The following is an 18,536-nucleotide window of genomic DNA, read 5'->3' on the forward strand; positions in this document are numbered from 1 at the left end:
TGCTGTCAGAGGGAAATGAGACCCAGGAAGAACAAATAAAGGTGCCAAGGGATGCCTTTCTGGCAAAAGGATATGGAGATATTTCCATTAACTTACCTGAAGTGGGTACTTGAGCCATGCATAACTGACAGGGTCATGTCTGGATCTCAGATTTCTGCCTGACACCACACCTTTTCTGTGACATACATATGATATTTTGATGATGCTATGTGAAATGTATTGTGGGAAATTGTGGAAACTCTTGAGAACCCATGTGCCCTTTGTTCTGGGCTTAGCCTACTCTTCCTTGTTTTGCTTGGGAGTTGGAACCTTGTTGCAACAATAAACAACCAGGATTTCTAGCTGCTGTTTTGCTTCAAAGAGCAAAGAGGCTTGACCACAAGGCTCAGCCTACTTTCTTTGGCCTTAACTCCACCACCACCCATCCTTTGTCCTACCTGGCCAGGTGGCGGGTCATAGGCCAACCAGAGCAGGTGGGTGGCACCCGTTCCAGGTAAGCCTAACACAATGTCGCAAACCCCGCCCACCTGAGGGGAAGGGTGAGAGCGGAAATTGCTTCAGATCTGCCTGGCTGGGGTCTCTTGTTTGAAGCTGACTGATTCTGAACCAGCACGGCTAGATCCTAGCGAAGTTGGAAAACGGTTTAAGTACCGTGCCCCAAGATTTTGTCCTTATCAAGGCCTTTCAGTGAACTGGAGAGTTCTCAGTCTAAATTAAAGCTGATTCCTAAACCATATATTATCTATTCTTAAAAGCTTTCGGGTTTTGTTTTGTGAACAGGGGTAGCAAATTCTGGCAGATGTTGTGTGTGTGTGTGTGTGTGTGCGTGTGCGTATACATACATTCATGCATACATACATACAGGTGTAGGTCAGGTGAGCATAGTTTTTGGGCAATGACCTCATAGACCAAATATGTGCCAGCCCGAAATATCCCTATGTACCAGAGGCTCCCCACCTCTCTTATAGCACTTCATAATATAGCCAGAAAATAGTGGTAGTAGCAGTAGCACAAACCAGCTTAATATAGACTCTAAAATCAAGTTTAACACCAGATTGTTAAGCTAGAATTGTTTCGAATGTTTCTACATTCTCGAGCTTAGGGTAGAGAAGAGTTTCTGAATGTCCATGTTAATTCAACCCAACATTGGAGTGTTATGCTGGTACGTTTTGTCCCAAGACTAACATCTAGACATCTAAACTGCAAAACATTCTGCTAGAGCTATTAATATTAAATCTTTCAGGAAAAGGTGGGATATTTTGGCAGCGTATGTTTGTTTCCAGGGGACAACCATCCATAGAGGAAGTCGAAGATCCGGTCTCCAAATACAAACAAGGAAATCTTATAAACTGTTCAGCACAGTATTCTTATTTGAAGAAGAAAGTACCTGGATTGTTTCGTTTTTAACAACCACAATTCATTTTTTAAAAAAAGTTTTGCCTTTTTAGAAAACACAATATTTTAAAAATGTTTTCTCAGTTAACAATAGGCAAGGATCTGCCCACCTGGCTGTGTGTGTGGAGTATCTTTCAGAATAATCAAAATCTTTAGGCCATTTTATACAGAAGCAAAGCCAGGTTAGCCACCAAATTACACTTAGGATTGCCACCTGTCCCTAGAAAAATGGGACCGCCAGGTTTTTGCACTAAAGTGTTCCATGTCCCATTTTCCCATTTTAACTTCAAACAGGACACTTTTTTCCTGTATTCAAGCTCAGCCAGCCCCAAATGGCAGTTGTATTGCTGTTGGTGTAGCTGATGAGGAGCAGAGTCCAACGTGAGCGACAACAGAGAGAAGGGGAAAGAAGCAACCTCCTCTCTCTCCCTTCTTCCTTCTCTCTTGCTGGTGCTCCTGCTCAGCATGGAGCAGGTCCATTGCCACTTGCCCCCCTCCACCACCCTGACCTGACCTCTTCTCCCCCTCCTCTTCCTCTACACTCGAGTCTCTTCCAAGAGGTTGGAGCTGCTGCTCAAGTCGACTGTGGGAGCCAGCCTTCTACCCCTGGCCCCTGCCCGTCTACGTGAGTTGAGGGGAAGAGTGGGGCCAGGGAGGCAGGAGGCCAAATGTGGGTAAACCCTCCCACACACAGATGGGGGGAATATTTGGTGCCATGAGTGTGGAGGCCCCCAATCCCCACGCCCAACCTGTCCTTTATTTTGCATGGCTTGTCCTGTATTTTGCCTGACCAAAGGTGGCAACCCTAGGAACACTGACCAATGAGATGAAGCCAGTTGTCGCTCTTTGGTGAGTCTACCTGTATGGATACATGTGCTAGCAAAACCATGCTTGTCACAGTCAAACTTTATGTCGATAGGTGTACACTTCAAAATATATATAAAGGGTGCATCTATGGCTGGAGGAACAAGCCCCATATCTCCTGTGCTCCTCTGACAGGTTGTACGTTAGACGAATCATACCCTACTCTCATCTTACACATAGATATAGGCTTGCCAGTTAAGAATTTGGGGGCATTAAGAAGCCTATCTCAGTGGAACGGACATCCCCTATGAACAGAGTATTAGAATTCCAAGATACTCAGTGTTGTGTGTGGTCCAACACTGTTTCCATATAGCGTAGCTTACACTTAAAGTTCTCCACAACTTCTTTATGCAGTTTGTTCCATGGCTATCTTTGTTATAGCAGAAAATCTTTTCTAATCTTTAGCCAAGATCAGCACGTCCTGTTTTATATAGCCATTGCTTCATATTGACCTATTCACAGAGGATAGGATGAACAGCTGCTGCCAATCTTATAAGGAACCAGGTTGTAGTATGATAGCAACTACTACTACTATAACTACTACTACAACAACATTCTACTTAACTACCGTTATCTCTAAATGGTGTACTGATAATACAATACAAAAGAGTTAAAATCAATTAAATTATAAAATTAGATTTCAACTAAAATGACTGCTGTAATAATAATAAAAACAGTATTCAATAGGCGCTGAACGTTCAGCAGGGAGGGAGTTTAGCAGACCTCAACCAGAAGGGAGTTCCATGAAATTGGGCCCACAATACTGAATGTGCAACTCCTGGTGGTTATGAGCCATGCATCCAAGCCATGCAGGGTCAGTAACAGCGACTCCCCCCGAGACCTCAGTGATTGGGCAGGGATAGAAGGGATCAGGCAGCTGGGTATCTTGGAGCCCAGTTTTTAAGGACCTTGTACACTAACACAAGAATCTTGAAGCTAATCCGATAGCATGTGGTCAGCTAGTGCAAGCTTTTGAGCACTGGAGGTCTGCATTGGTAATAGTCTGTCCTCCCATCCAGTGTCTAGCTTCAGTGTTTTGTACCAGCCAGAACCTCCAGCCCAAATCAAAGTGTGATGGACTCATGTTGGTGGAAACATACTAGGTTGTTGAAACAAGCGAGCCACGCCACAGAGCACAGAGGACTATATTTATTATTGATGTAAAATAGTGGGTAAGAAGGATGAAGACACAGCTCTCAAAACAACCAGCTCTTTATTCTAGCTCTGAGTCCAGACTGAACAGCAGCTTAGCCAACTGGCTTATATAGTACTCAGTAACTTGCAACAGTAACAAACTTCCCCTAGCTACCCAATCTGTGAACAGCACTCTCAATCCTTCATCTGCATGTCGTGGACCTGAGTGAGAACTGCAGCCACAGTGGGCAGGGTAAGAACTGCAGCCATGGTGGCCAGAAGGAATACTGCAGTTAACTTAATACATAACACCCACTGTGGACCTGAGTGAGAACTGCAGCCACAGTGAGCAGGGTAAGAACTGCAGCCAGAACGGTGGCCAGAAAGGAATACTGCTGTTAACTTAATACATAACACCTGAGATGGAAGTTAAGACTCGAGAAAATGAAAGCAAAACCACTCCAGCTAGGAAAAGAAACAGATTTTGCGTTGGACATAAATAATCTAATTGATCTTGATGCAGTTAGATCTAAGAACATAAGATGAGTCCTGCTGGTTCTCACCGATTTAGTCCATCGTTCTGTTCCCACAGTGGCCTTTACCTTTGTGAATTTCTCTAATCTCCTTTTAAAGTCATCCACGATTGGTGGCCATCATTGCAGCTTCTTGGAGTGAATGCCTGTAGTTAAGCCATCTGCTTAATAATTGCATTTTGGGACACAAGGTTTAGCGCCCCCCCCCCAAAAAAAATGCACCCAAAGACTCCAACGTCAAAATGTGAAGCCAGTTTCCAGCTTTCTTACTTCACTTTTCTATATTAACATGCAAAATCTTTACACTTCCTTAGTACAAAGAAAGGAAGAGGAGTTGTGTTTAGAACCAGGGAAGGATTTCCTTCCCCCGTAACATCCCTCTGCACTAAATCACTTTTCCATATCACAAACAAAGCACAGGAAGGGAAAAGATCAAACCGTTTCCAAGAATTTTTTCTCTGGCTCGGTTTAGATAGTGCACCAAACCATGGTCAAAGAAGCTTAGCCACTTTCAGCTAGCAAGGCAGAATCAGAGACCATGACATAAAGAGGTTAGCAGACTTACTTTTGGGGATCACGAGGCCTGAATTGCATTAACAACCATGGTGCAATAGCATAACCCATATTTCCCGCTAAGCAGATGTTTCCCCCTACTGCGATGTATGACATGATGCACATTCTACCCTTTCGAAGTGGCTTCCCTCTTTGACAAGTCCTTCCTTCTAGAGCTCTTCTGGGGACATGGTTCATGTTCCAGAAGTCTGTAAACACCTTCCAATTAGTGTGGCTTTCCATCCTGAAGGGCAGGACCTGGGAAATGTCATAAATATTTCCAGTTCAGGGCAGTACAACCTCCTAAAAATAGGCCAGGGGCGTGGAATCTGTGGCTCTACAGATGTTGTTGGACTGCCATCATTCCTGGTCACTGGCTATGACCAACTGGGTTGATGGGTGTTGGAATTCAACAACTTCTGAGAAGCTTTTAGAGATTTCCCCCCACCCACCCTCACCCGACTAGAAAAAAGATGTCCACTTTGTAGAATTTACTCAGAATACTCTCCACCATTTTTCTGTTAATATTTTGCGGTGGTTGCTATTTCACCCACATACAATGCCACAGTGCAACTCTAAGTCTGGGGCATTGTGGAGGGTGCAAAATCATAGCAAAAGCTAATGGTGAACCCCCCTGCCGCCCCCCTTGAGAAACTGCTGGAAAAATTCTCTCTGCGGAAAATTTTGGTGCAATGGTCCCCCACGTGTATCTGCCCACAGTCAGGCTTGAAAATTGCAAGAAGCCATTCACGCACAACCCCAGGTTAAACCTTGATTCCACATTGATCAGCATTTGCTTTATGCTTAAAGAACTGCTCTGTAACTGCCATGCTATTTTGCGAAATAAAAGACAGTTATTGCTAATGAAATTTTACTCACAGCAGGCTGCAGAGATCAAACTGTTCAATTTGTTTTGGGAGAGCCATAGAGTTTATGCTTGCAAACGGCTTGCGTAATAAGATTAACTGGAATGCTTTTCGATTAAATTCCATTATTTATACGGAAAATCTATACTACCACTGTTGAAATAGGACATAGGTTGTTTCTAATGTTCTGAAAGTCAAAATGTCTGACTTGCAAGGTGTTCGACTTCTGAGGTATGACTGTAATTTCAAATAATCTAATCATAAAAGGTAAAGGGACCCCTGACCATTAGGTCCAGTCGCGGAAGACTCTGGGGTTGCAGCGCTCATCTCGCTTTACTGGCCGAGGGAGCCGGCGTACAGCTTCCAGGTCATGTGGCCAGCATGACTAAGCCGCTTCTGGTGAACCAGAGCAGCACACGGAAACGCCGTTTACCTTCCCACTTGTAGCGGTACCTATTTATCTACTTGCACTTTGAGGTGCTTTCGAACTGCTAGGTTGGCAGGAGCTGGGACCGAACAATGGGAGCTCACCCCGTCTGCAGGGATTCGAACCGCCGACCTTCTGATCGGCAAGCTCTAGGCTCTGTGGTTTAACCCACAGCGCCACCATACAGATTAGGTAGTTTCTCGTTAAAATGATAACAAAATCAATTTTATCTTCCATCCCTACCTGTATAAGGTTTTATTATTATTTTTTGCATGTCATAACCAGTATGAATTAGGAACAATGTACTGAATATATTACAACACAAACATGTTGAATAGTGCTATCATATTTTATTAACATTTAATAATAATAATAATTTAAAAATTGTAAAGTCAAAACCAGACATTTGAGTTAAATTAGCAGAATCAAACTGGCAGCAAATGAAGTTGGCAGAATGCCAGGGTGCAGATCACTCTGCCAACTTTGCCCTGACTCTGTTGTTGTCTTCAACAACATCTGGAGAATTTGCTGTCTTAATACTCCTTTCCAATTCCTTGTAATGTCACCTTCATCCTTTCCTGTTTTTCATCTCTGTCTTCTCTTCTCCCTTTTAAGGGCCATCTCCTCTTGTTTCATGGTTTTTCAGATTGTTGGATTTATAGCAGTGGCCGAACCTTTCTTTCCTTTTCTTTTTGTACAGCACCTAGCGTATTTTAAGTGCCTTTATCCACTGTTCTGGGTGTTTCAGCCATTCACACAGACAACACTTCCAGACTGTTGCCCTTGCCAGGTAGGATTCAGCTACATATCATCAAATTCCGGTTGTTGCAATTAAGATAGGTTCTTGCACAACAAACCTCTTCCCCGTCCTGCAAAAACAGAAACAAAACCCCCTGACTTTTGGACTAGATAACCCTTCGGGTCCATTCCAACTCTGCCATCCTATAACTGCACTGGAAAATGTGGGATAACCTCTAACCTCCCACAAACAAATGAAAACAGATGCTCATTAAATAGCCAGTGCCTTTGAACTACAGTACCTTGCAACAAAATCAGGATGAATGCTTAGGGAACAGCCAATGTCATCTGGAAGCAACCTTAGACTGGAACAAAACTTTCAGTGGACATTGGTTTCAGATCACAGTGCACAGGTGACCAGTGGTGTTTGCGATCTTGCTGATGGCCTGCCAAAACCAATCCCATTTATCTTCCTTGCAAAAAGAGTGTGCTCATTTACTTTGTTATGCTAAATATTTTCTGTAATAATGCAATGTTTTTAAAATATTATGCATCTCGCCATAGGCTGTTTTTAAGAAGAGAGATAGGACGGGGGGGGGGAATTGTAATGTTAAATTAAAATTAATTATGTTTCCAGTTGATGCAGCTCATCACTAGAAAGAGCTAAAATTACATTAAACCCTTTCCTGATGCATTCCTTCTCAGTTGCCGTACAGCAGTTGCCATAGAGATGTTGAGTGCTTGCTAAATGACAAAGCAGCCTGTCTACAGCACTGTGAAAAGGAAGAGGAAGGTGTTGACAAGATAACTTCTCCAGGAAGGTGGGGACTTAGGCTTTCAAGTCCCTTGGCAAATGTTGCTGCAGGCAGAGGAGATCCCATTTTAGACCTAGTGAAGTTTGTAGTCAATTATGTATTTCTTTTTTCATTATTAACTGTGAAGGGCTACAGCACAACAAAATGCATTACAGTAAGTGGGTCCTGAGGAAAGACAGTGGCAATAAGATAAACTAATGTTAAATATTAAATGGGGTGAGCTCCCGTTCCTCGGTCCCAGCTCCTGCCCACCTAGCAGTTTGAAAGCACATCAAAGTGCAAGTAGATAAATAGGGACCGCTCCGGCGGGAAGGTAAATAGCATTTCCGTGCGCTGCTCTGGTTCGCCAGAAGCTTTGTCATGCTGGCCACATGACCCGGAAGCTGTCTGCGGACAAACGCTGGCTCCCTCGGCCTATAGAGCGAGATGAGCACCGCAACCCCAGAGTCAGACACGACTGGACCTGATGGTCAGGGGCCCCTTTATCTTTTTAATGTTAAATATAGGCACCAAACACCACCCGTCTAAGATGCTGCTGTTATTTAATTATGTTGTCATTCAGTCATGTTGTTTTACATCTCCAGGCTTTTTACAACCTTGAATTACAACAGTCCAGTATTAGTCCATTTATAAGAACTGGTAATGTTGGTCGTATTATGTCCATTTCACATCAAGATGACAGACTGGACTGTTCCATACTCCATTGATTTTAACCATATTTGGCAGGAAACTAACAAGCGACATTATCCATTTACAACCCAGTGTTTTCTGTTCCTCAGAATTCTTGAGCAATGCTGAGTACCGTCCACTAGTCTGCTATATGCAGTCTTTTTGAAAGCGGTTTGTCTGCTAGCTATGCATACAGACACTTCTTAAGTTATCATAACCAAATTTTGCGTGATGGGTCCTGAAATCAAACAGCAGGTTTCCACCTATGTTTAGATACCATTGGGTGCCATTTTGAATCAAGATAGATGGTGGGCTGAACCTTTCAAAACTGCAGTGATTTCAAAACTATGCTGATTGGGGGGGGGGCGTTCTTATAATCCCTGGGCAAAGGCTGCTAATTGCAATATAAAGAGAAATGCACCATTAATCACTCCCCCAGTCATGAATGATTTCACAGTATAGCAACTCGTCAATTATATTTAGACCCTTTCATGACATTTGCTTTAGCCTCTCCATCATCCCAACTACATCTTTATTCAGAGCAGGGAAACAGCAGATATAAAACAAAACCAGAGAGGCAAAACAAAATGTAGTGTGCTGCAGCTCTGCAAAATTCACCCACTATAAAATTAGCCATGGCCCAGGGAGCAGCATCTCACTGCTGGAATGCGCGTAGCTGCCTAGCAACAACAAAGAGCATCCACTGTTAAACGGGAACTGCTTATAAAGAGTCTGTCAAATATGGTAATCTCTTGTCAGCGAAGTGGAGGTGGTTTCAATTAACAAACAATCCCAGGCTTGTTGGAAACACAGCAGAGCCAAAAATAGCATTCACAGACAGGATCAAAAGTACTGTAAATAATTACCGCTGGTGCTCATTTGCAACGCAGGCCCCTTTTCGACAGCCTCTGTGACCTGACTGCTTATAGTTCTAGTATTCCTTTGAGATACCTCGGCCAATTCTGACCTGAGCCTCTACCCCCACCTGTGCTCTGCAAGGAGCTTTGATCAGATGCCCCAATTGACAGCGTTCATCAGTTACTTGCAAAAGGCTCTGCCACAGTGACCCTTGGGGGGGGGGTGCTAAGTGATTATAGCAGCAGGATGGTGGGAGGATGTAAACAACTGTTTACCAAAGGATCCTGCCTTGGGAGCTGTCATTCGCGGAAGTTGATTCTGTTACTTGCAAATGTGGAATGCCCTCCCAGGACAGGTCTGCCATGTTGGTTTTGTCTAATTAGCAAATAGTTAAATTTGTGAGGGCTGCTTAGGGATGGGGAGAAATTCAATTCCATTTGCGTTCGAAGGTGAATTTGACATAAACACAAGCATCTCCCCCAGCTCTGGATTTAGGGCAGTGTGGGCAATTCCCCCTGCACAGGTCACTGAGCCAAAGGAGCTGAAAAAAGTGCCCTTGAGAGCATGCACCAAATGGAAGGCAATAGGCAGGAAGGCATTTTAACAAGCTCTATTCCAAAGGGAATCATTGTGAAAATAAGAACTATTGTTGGGGGGGGGGTTGGGTTTGCACCAAATGTTTTCCTCGCTCAGTGCACCATATTACCAAAGTTCATTGTTTCCCCTCCAGCGGTAGCGTGATCAAGTACAAAATTTTATCTTGCCCCCAAATGATTACACAGAGGACTCATCTACACAGTTGCAAATAAAACGTTTTAAATGTGTTGTAGTGTGCAATATACAAATGTGACACTAGGTGGTGACAGTGGGCTATGCAAAATTCAATGTATTTTTCAAGACTTTTTTTTTTAAAAAAAAGCATTTCCACAGCATTTTTTATATGTTTGTAGATTCCACCAGGGACACAGGAAGCTGTCCTATGCTGAGTCAGACCATTGGTCCATCTTGCTCATTATTGTCTGTACAAGTTTCGTTAGATCTGTGGTTCCCAAAGTGGGGCAATTTTATTTTAAGGGGGAGCAATTTGAGAATGAGTTATTAACTGTGAACGCACTTTTAGGCTTCCTCCATGTGAATAAGAGTTCACTTTTTGAATTATAAGAATAATATGTCACGGGGGGGGGGCATCAGGGTTTTAGAGATGCTTAGGTGGGCCATGGCAAAAAAAGCTTGGGAACCACTGCATTAGATCATCCCCACATTATAGGCTGGGCTTTTTTTCATCCCAAACTCACTGGAACTCAGTTCTGACACTTCTCAGGTGGGCGTCACTGCCATTATAAGAGAATAAGGGAGGCTTTTGTGGTGAGTTCCAGCACTTCTTTTTCTAGAAAAATAACATGGATTATTGAACTTAGTTATTGATTTTTTTTCTTATTTATTAATGATTGGAAACTTCTTATGGACTTTTTGCATGAAAGAAAGAATGAACTTTTAATATCTGGATTTGAAGACTGAAAGAATTTTGGCTTATAGAAAATAGAGCAAATAGATGTTAATGAGTGTATTTAGCTGGACAGAGAACCAGAAGCGTTATCACCTTTTTAAAAATCTTTTCTCGTTTTCTTTTCTTGCTGTCTCTTTTTCTTTTTCTTTTTTTCTTCTTATTGCTTCTGTTCTCTTTTTGATTAGATTTTAAAAGTATTTCTTTTTTTCTGGTGATTTATAAAAATATAATTTGTATTGGGTATGAACTTTTGTACATCTTTGGATAACTATAAATAAAAATAGGAGAGAGAGAGAGAGAGAGAGAGAGAGAGAGAGAGAGAGAGAGAGAGAGAGAGAAGAAGAAGAAGAAGAAGAAGAAGAAGAAGAAGAAGAAGAAGAAGAAGAAGAAGAAGAAGAAGAAGAAGAAGAAGAAGAAGAAGAAGAATAGAAACTTTGTATCCAGCTCAATGAAATAGATGGGCTTCTGTGCATTAAAAAAAAGGTTATTCATTTGTTCTTGTGTGAAACCCATACTTCTTTCCTTAAGGCTGCCCACCCTTTAAGCTGGTATCACAATTCTTTCCATGATCCATACCACACTATTTCAGTGGTAGGGATATAATATTTTTGCCCAAATGGTGAACCGATAGTTATATTGTGAGCATTTTATGGAGTACACTTGCACGGAACCCTATTGAACAGTGTCTATGGCACCAATATGGACAAACCCACCCCCAACCTATATTGACACAATTTGGGTGGCTTTAAAAATCTTTCCAGTTATTCTGGGTGGTTTTTTTAAAAAATGCTTAATGGGTCTCTCTTCTTTTCAGGCAGCCGCTGGCGGCAGTGTCAACATTTGCTTAATTATATTTTATTAAAATAAATGCACCCACTGGCTCAGGCAACAATCGTGTTCTTTCGCAAATCAAGTTACCGTGGAGATAAATGCAATAAATCCAAACCGCAAAACAGATTATCAATTTTCACTTGTTTGCTTTGGGGGATTAAGGCAACCCACAGCTATTGCTCTGTACGAAACAGACTGAGCTACAATCCGATTGGTTTCAGATCGCCACTGAGCAATTTTCATGCTCGGGAGAGAAGTGGGAATGTGTTTTGAAGTACAGCCTGGTGGTGAACATCAGGCCAAGCTACCAGCTCTCTACTTTCTGCTGTGACATAGCTATCTTGTTTTCGCTCGTCGGCTTCCCCAGTTAATTTTCTTTGTTTAACAATATTTACATACCGCTTGGTTGTGTGTGGGGGAAATCTATACACTGTGTACAAAAAGAATAAGAGAGCAATTCTAGGCACAAGAATGCAAGCTGGTGTAAAGTATGCCAACATAAAGTTACGCCAGATCCAAACTTCATTAAAAAAAACCACTGGGGGCGGGGCAAAGGTGCCTCGGCTCCTAGGATTCAGCTCCTGTGGCAGGGAGGGTAGAGCTAACACATTCTCGCTGTGTGTTAAAGGCAACACCTTTGTAGCACAAGTCTGAAGCCGAGCCCTGATCTCACCATGTGCATAGAGGTGAGACAGGAATCATATATTTGCAGCCTAGGACCCTCGTACACACAGGACCGCCTCTCCTGGTATGTCCTGCAGAGGACCCTAAGGTCCATGAATAATAATAGCTTAAGGGACCCGGGCCCAAAAGAAGCCAGATTATCCTCCACCAGGACCAGGGCTTTTTCAGTGATGGCTCCGACCTGGTGGAATGCTCTGTCCCACGAGACTAGGGCCCTGCAGGATTTGATCCCCTATTCCGCCTGGCCTTCAATTTGAATTTAGCATGATCCTCCCTTCCCTTTTCCCTTTCCTTTTTCTATGAAGAAACCCTTCTGGGACCCCACATTTAAACTCTTCCCTGGTCTCCTTGCTGGCCCTAGCAGGACCAACTGGGCCAGTTAGCCCTGGTGATTACTTGACGTTTACTGAACTGGGTTTCCCCCCCCAAAAAAAAATGACCTTGAATTTTTTGAATTTTATTGACATGGATGCTACATTTATGTTGTATTTTATGCTGTTTTTAGGTCAATTTTAATTAATGTTTCATATTTGCTGTTAGCCATCCTGAGCCCGGTTTTCAAATCGGGAAGGGCAGGGTATAAATAAAATATTATTATTATTATTATTATTATTATTATTATTATTATTATTATTATTTTCTTACCGACATCCCCAGAGACTTAAACTGGGAAGCTTACAGATAATTTTGTGACAATTTAGTTCACCACATAAATGTATTGTCCTCATGTGGATTTTTGAAATTTAATTTAAGCATCCCCTATATAAATAACCGGGACCCAGGTGGTGCTGTGGGCTAAACCACTGAGCCTAGGGCTTGCTGATCAGAAGGTTGGCGGTTCGAATCCCTGTGACGGGGTGAGCTCCCGTTGCTTGGTCCCAGCTCCTGCCAACCTAGCAGTTCAAAAGCACATCAAAATGCAAGTAGATAAATAGGAACCGTTATAGCGGGAAGGTAAACGGCGTTTCCATGTGCTGCTCTGGTTTGCCAGAAGCGGCTTTGTCATGCTGGCCACATGACCTGGAAGCTATACGCCGGCTCCCTCGGCCAATAATGCGAGATAAGCGCGCAACCCCAGAGTCGGTCATGACTGGACCTAATGGTCAGGGGTCCCTTTACCTTTTACCTATATAAATAACCAGGGAGTCCCTCTTTGAAAAGCAACATTAAGTTAATGAAGAAAGCAGCAGCAACACTATCCACTATTTTTGCAAATCTCTTGGGATAAGAAACCTCTTACTTCAAGCATAATTCCTGGATGGCTTGCTATAGAATAGATGGATCTCCTTGACAACATATAGCATTAGACTTTAATGATCTGCCAGTTGCTCCTGCAAAGTGAGCTGTTATTGACTTGGAATTGTCATTTAATAAGAACTTGGTTTTCTACCTGTCAATCTATCAACAGTTCTAGTTGGAATCTAAACCAGAGGTTTTTCCAAGGACTTTTGTTGGGGTTGGTGGGGAAGGGGAGTGGCTAATAATACAGATGATGACCAGGGATGATGGGAGTCTAGTTTAGAAACATCTGGAGGACCAAAAGTTCCCCACACCTGTTTAAGGTCATCTACTACAATCCTCGGTCAATGCAGGAATCTTGCAGCAGACAGCATTCTTGAAAGAAAGCCATCCAACATCTGCTTGAATACTTCCAGAAAAGCGCTTTGTATTCTTGAAAAGCCTCTTTTAGTCCAGGCAGTGCCCAAATGACTATTTTAAAGCTTAAACCGAATCAGTGTTGTTGGGTTTGTTTCTTTGTTTCTTTGTTTAAATAAAGTTTCCAAAATGAGCCTCAAGCTTTCCCTTCTCAGAGGGAAAATTTGTCATGATCTGCTGTACAAACTCCCTCCACTAATATTGCTTAAGGACTTAACACATTACACAGAAAGCATATACAAAAGGAAATATGTAGGGTTTACAAGCTAAGGGCAAAAAACCCAAAAGGATTTTAACATATGTTAAGGAAGATGTTAACAGCTGTGACTGACAAAAGAAGAACTAATGAGTCAAGCAACACAGCTTTCAGCATTAATTTCCTAATTAAATTAGCAGAAGAGTTGTTAATGAATTTGTTCCAGCTTCCCAGGAATTTACAGCTTCAGCTGTCAGCCCCATCAAGACTTACCACAGTTTCTTAGCCCTGCAAGACTTTCCTACTTGTTGAGCTGCAAGGATCTTTCTGCACAAAGCGCATCTTAACTATTCTCTACCTTTGCAGATACTTCTGAATGTCTCATCCACAGCCACAGAAGTGCAAAAGCTTGCCTGTGTGTTCTGGATAGCTGTGCTATGGGAAAGATTTGTGTGCTATCATTTACCACCTGAAAAGAAAGCTTGTGTGCAGTTGAGGGGAAAGAAAGCACATTCCCTTCCAATTAAAAACCAAACATAAAAGAAACCAACACCAAAAGGGTTGCAAAATGGGGGTTTAGGAAGGAGAAGTAAGGTTGCTAGATCATAACTCAGAGATCATATCTGCTTTTAAAATACAGTACAACGGTGCCTCAGTTTTCAAACGTCTCAATTGGCGAACATTTCGGTTTTCAAATGCCGTAAACCCAGAAGTAAAAGCTTCGGTTTTTGAACATGCCTCGGAAGTCAAACATGCCACGTGGCTTCTGCAAGATCCTGAAGCCTAGCTGTCAGCTATTGAGTTTTCAGTTTTCGAATGTTTTCGAATGTTTCAGAACTTGAACCATCTTCCGGAATGGATTATGTTTGAAAGCCAAGGTACCACTGTAAATAAATTCTAAGGCAACAAAAGAATACACAGCAACAGCAGCTCTCATTTCCCCCCCCCCCACGTAAAACAAAATTGCTAAGTTGTCATGAGACAGTTGTTCTCCTATAGCTCTATACTTGGATGTTGAGAAGATTTTGAGAGGATTGGTAGTTCAGCAACATCTGGAGGACCAAACTTTCTGCACACCTGGTCTAGGAGGGGACATGGGTGATGCTGTGGTCTAAACCACTGAGCCTCTTGGGCTTGCCAATAGGAAGGTTGGCAGTTCAAATCTGCGTGACGAGGTGAGCTCCTGTTGCTCTGTCCCAGCTTCTGCCAACCTAGCCATTCGAAAGCATACCAGTGCAAGTAGATAAATAGGTACTGCTGTGGCGGGAAGGTAAACGGCATTTCCGTGCACCTGTCACGATCCTCTGTGCGCCAGTAGTGGTTTAGTCATGCTGGCCACATGACCCGGAAAACTGTCACGTGGACAAACACTGGCTCCCTTGGCCTGAAAAGTGAGATGAGTGCCGCACCCCGTAGTCGCCTTTGACTTGACTTAACAGTCCAGGGGTCCTTTACCTTTTTAATGGTCCAGCAGTCCTTTAAGTAATTTGATCCCAAACCATTTACAGCTGTAACAGCTAAAACCAGTATTTTGAATTGGGCTGGAATTTCACCCATCAATCGTAACCCTGCGGCTTGTGCATCCATAGATTTCCCCAGTTATCTGGAGGACAAAAAAGGATTATTTCTGTCCCCATAAGCAGACAATATGCTGTATGATCCTTTTCCCCCTATTTTTAGATGTTATCAAAAGATTATAGCATTTGTGCTTATATCAATGTCATTCTAACACAGAAGATGAAAGCTCTGAATGGAATAAAACATATACTAGTCTACCAGTTAACGGTATTTCTTGGAATATCAGTCAGTCAAACCGGGAGCATAAAAATGAAGCATCAGCATTTCTGGATCAGTCAAGTATTGCACAGAAGATTCATTTAATGTCAGATCTAAGGTTTTTAAAAAAGAAGGGAAGAAAGCCTGCATATACTTGCTAATACTTCTAGTTTGATCTTAAATTATTCATAAGTTGGTGAAGGGGGTGTAGAGGCTGAAAGTTGACATACAGAAGCTTGAAAGATGGAGGCAGGGGGGAAGCCATGCCCAGTTTCCTTTAAATGTCTTTCATCAATCCACACTGAATATTCAGAACCTTATAACCCAAAGGGCTGGTGAAGTGGAAATGCTACAAGAGAAATTCCCTCACATACAGCCCTAAAGATATCTGCACTTTGAAGGCTGACACAGACAGGGTATTAATTCAAATTTCTAGCTCCAGAGCATCAAGGGGATGAGATGACAGGACTTGTTATTAACTAGCTACATTAAGAGCAGCTGGGAAAGTGATCTGAGCATGCTCATTCGCTCATATTTTTAGTAGCTCCTAATGAAGGCCATTTCCTTTGTGGTATCACAAAGCATATTCTCCTTATCTTCTCACTGTAAAATGTTGTTGGTGACCGACAGCAGCGAGTGGGACAGTTTGCTTAGGGGAGATTGGTGGATGGCTCATTAATGCACAGAGTCCGTGCAATTATGCAGATAAAACGGCCTCATTAAAAGAAAAGAATTCAAAGGCACTCAGCAAAGGAGTCACTGATTTTGACATTTAACTCGTGTTGCCTCACACTTTCCTAAGAACGGTGGTATGACATGGAGAATGGCTTGAAAAGCATATACAGTGGTACCTCTGGTTAAGAACTTAATTCGTTCCGGAGGTCCGTTCTTAACCTGAAACTGTTCTTAACTTGAGACACCACTTTAGTTAATGGGGCCTCCTGCTGCCACCACGCCGCCATAGCACGATTTCTGTTCTCATCCTGAAGCAAAGTTCTTAACCCGAGGTACTATTTCAGGGTTAGCGCAGTCTGTAACCTGAAGCGTTTGTAACCTGAAGTGTTTGTAACCCGAGGTACCACTGTAATGTAGTTCTATTCCTCAAGCAAAGAAGACTTTGACCTGTTTCAAAGAGGACCAGGATGCTCATAGGCAAGGGGTGGGGAAATAGTAAATACAGAAATTGTGAAATTGACAGCAGCCTTTTCCAATGACCCTGCTGCCTGGGGCCTGGCTGGGGCTGATGGGGGTTGTAGTGCAAAACATCTAGAGGGCATCAGGTCCAGTCGTGTGCGACTCTGGGGTTGCGGTGCTCATCTCGCTCTATAGGCCGAGGGAGCCAGCGTTTGTCCGCAGACAGCTTCCGGGTCATGTGGCCAGCATGACAAAGCTGCTTCTGGCGAACCAGAGCAGCACACGGAAACGCTGTTTACCTTCTCGCCGGAGCGGTCCCTATTTATCTACTTGCACTTTGATGTGCTTTCGAACTGCTAGGTGGGCAGGAGCTGGGACCGAGCAACGGGAGCTCACCCCGTTGCAGGGATTCGAACCTGCCAACCTTCTGATCAGCAAGCCCTAGACTCTGTGGTTTAACCCACAGCGCCACCTGGGTCAGAGGGCATCTAGTTGTAGATAAGAGCTGTACAGTATTTCAAAATATCTGTCCATGTAAATGAATGGGCCACAAAAACAATTTTAAATGGGGTCTAACTAGGAATGGAGGAGAAATAGGATTCACTTCACATTTAAAGGCAAGCATACATAATTTGCCTGTCCCAGAACAATACACGAACCAAAATGCACCCATCCTTCAAAATTCACATTTCCCCAAATTTTGCAGTGCCGTTCTCTAGCCAGTTATACAAAAATGTATATAGCAGGGGGAAAGTTCACATAAAAATTGCATGTATTAGTGAAAATAGCATGCCAAAAATATTTTATTAAGGGAAAGTGCTTACAAAAATGTGTATGACAAGACAAAATTGCTTACAAAAATGTGCTACATTAAGAAAGATGGGCACTGAAATGCACTACCATTGATTTTCATTTTTTAAATAATCGCAAATTGATTTTCATAAGGACTTTAAGAAGGTGTGGAAATATGAAGAATTGAACTTTAAGATTGGAAAAGGGATAAAAAGAGAAACCAAAATTGACAGATTCCCCCATCTCTAAGATTTGGGCTTCCACAACGAAGAGAGATTTTTAGAATAAGCATCACCCACCTCTTCGGGATGTATTTTCTAGTAGAGTACCTTTCAAATGGTGCTTCAATTTATTGGCTTGTCATGCCAGGATTTGCTTGTCTCTTGGCTCATCCACACAGGGATCCACTCTAAGATGATGAAGTTAATGGATTGGGGGGGATCTAGTAAAAAGAAAGTAGATCTCATAAGCCCGAATTTTGCCTGCTCCTGGGCTAGAGCTTTTCCCTCTGCCACCTATTTTCTATGCCCGTGGGTGGGGGGGAAATTACCCATGGAGGAACATTCATTCATATGTTCCCTCACCTTCTAGACACACCAACTTACAACATCACCTGCTGTGTTTGAGAACTAGATCCTTGGATTTCTATCGCCCTGCCCCAATTTTATTTTATTTTGCTTTCTGTTTGTCCTCAGAACAAACCTCTTGGTTGCTAACCTATGACAATGCCTAGTTCCTGACTTGGGTGACTCGTTTGGTCTCAATCCTGTGACGTCAAAACTGTACAAATAAAGATTGCCTGTGAACCAACTAGCAGCTCATGTGTGTCATGAAAAAGTAGTCAATTAACTGCAATTCCTGCAGAGTAAAATACAGCAGAGGATAAATCACTGGCAGGGCATTTGTGTAGCTTCCTTTAAACATGGGAAGAAGTATTGGAATGAGATGTTAACTGTCAAATCTGATTATTATGTAGGCTTTTCCCTACCATTATGGCCACTATTATTCTAGCTGCAGATTTTTTCTTTCTGTTACGTTTTCCAGTGAAATTTGCTGCAATTTGCAATTTTAGTCTTATTGCCTTGCTTCTCCGGTAAGCTGCTTAGAGA

The 18,536-nt window shown here is 42.6% G+C and overlaps 1 long non-coding RNA gene across 3 annotated transcripts in view; it reads right to left on the bottom strand.

The window, feature by feature from the left end:
* The window catches only part of LOC132592585 (uncharacterized), a 29,837-nt gene extending 11,974 nt beyond the window's left edge, over nucleotides 1–17,863 (bottom strand). For 2 of the 3 annotated variants that reach the window (XR_015951245.1, XR_015951243.1), the window contains exon 1: nucleotides 97–192. This is a non-coding gene — a long non-coding RNA (uncharacterized LOC132592585). Of the gene's footprint in view, nucleotides 1–96; nucleotides 193–17,726 lie in introns of those variants that run through there. The other variant, XR_015951244.1, reaches the window with a different exon arrangement.
* Nucleotides 17,864–18,536: the final 673 nt, after the last annotated feature.

The sequence above is a fragment of the Zootoca vivipara genome, chromosome 8 (assembly GCF_965207765.1).
Source record: "Zootoca vivipara chromosome 8, rZooViv2.hap1.1, whole genome shotgun sequence".
Taxonomy (NCBI): Eukaryota; Metazoa; Chordata; class Lepidosauria; order Squamata; family Lacertidae; genus Zootoca; species Zootoca vivipara.